The sequence below is a fragment of the Phytophthora infestans genome, genomic scaffold, assembly GCF_000142945.1.
Source record: "Phytophthora infestans T30-4 supercont1.162 genomic scaffold, whole genome shotgun sequence".
NCBI classification, from domain to species: domain Eukaryota; phylum Oomycota; class Peronosporomycetes; order Peronosporales; family Peronosporaceae; genus Phytophthora; species Phytophthora infestans.
In genome coordinates, this window is record NW_003303597.1 from 114,597 (window position 1) to 116,117 (window position 1,521).

Here is a 1,521-nt window from a genome sequence, read left to right on the forward strand (position 1 = left end):
CGCACCTTGCGCGTTCCCAGAACCGATATCTTCACCTTCTGCGCTATGTCCACGCTGGTCACACTGCCACCACGCAGCTACACATCGGCACCAACAGCACTGCTGTCGCCCTGGACGAGGCTCAGGCTGCCGCCAGAACCACTGCGGACAAACACGCTGCTGCCGGACGCACTGCTTCCGGAGTCACCGCTCGACACAGTCACATCACCACCGACGCCACTCGATGACGAGCCACCAGATACACGAACAGCTCCGCCAGACCCGCTCGACGACGAAGAACCACCGCTCACGTCCACGGACCCGGAAGATCCCGTGTACGACCCACCGCCACCCACGAGAACATTGCCTCCCGATGCCGCCGTGCCGCTAGAGCCGCCCACAACACTCACCATCCCACCGGGCCCTGTGTCACTAGAGCCGCTAGACATACGCACAGCACCGGTATTGCCATCCACTGCGCCACCCGACCCAAGCGACACATCGCCGGACGCAGATGCAGCACTTGCAGCACCACTCTCAATCGACACAAGGCCGCTCCCGTCGCTGCCCACGCCGCTCGTCACAGACACCGCACCGCCCGTCGAAGAGCTGCTAGACCCTCCCGATACAGACACACGACCCGCTGCCGTAAACGCATCGCCAGACTGCACAGACACATCACCGCTGCTAGCCGCTGCCGAAGACCCCGAAGACAGCGTCACCACACCCGACGCAGCATCCACGGACTCGCCACTTCCGATCGTAGCCGAGCCGCTCAAGGCGTCGACGCTCACAGAAGCACCGCTCACAACGGTCATCTCACCGCTGCCCAGCAAGCCCGCGCCAGACGAAATGGACACGCCACCACCGACGCCAGCCTCACTCACGCCGCCGTCAAGAGAAACAACGCCTCCAGTCGCCGCTCCCGTCGAGGCCGCACCACCGGACAAGGCAACATCGCCCCCAAGGCCCGAAGATGCACTCAAAGAGCCACCTCGAACACTCACCGACCCGCCACCCACGCTGCTGGTCGTGCCAGCTCCGGCCACAATCTCGACCTTCCCGCCGTTAGCACTGCGACGAACACCGCTAGACAAACTCACCACGCCGTCCTCGCCAGACGACACGGTCACAGAGCCTCCGCGTGCACTCGAGCCGCCGGTTGACCCACCACGGATCTCCACGCTGCCTGCATCGGACGAGCTAGCCATGCCGCTAGCCACGACCACAGACCCACTCGATCCACTTCCGCTGACGCCGGACACAACCGACAACGAACCAGAAGTACCAGATTCCGCGCTGCCCGTACCAATGTCCACGTTGCCGCTCAAGCTGGAGTCAGTCGCAGCTGCACTGGACACCGTAATGCTGCCGCTGTTCGCGCTCGCCATACCGCTCTCAAGCGACACAGAACCACCCTCAGACGAACCGCCGCTGCTTCCGCCACGCATCGACACGGAGCCACCACTCGATACGGTACTACTGCCACTAACCACGGACACGGACCCCGACGTACTGTCGCTCGAGTCCCCACTGCCCAAC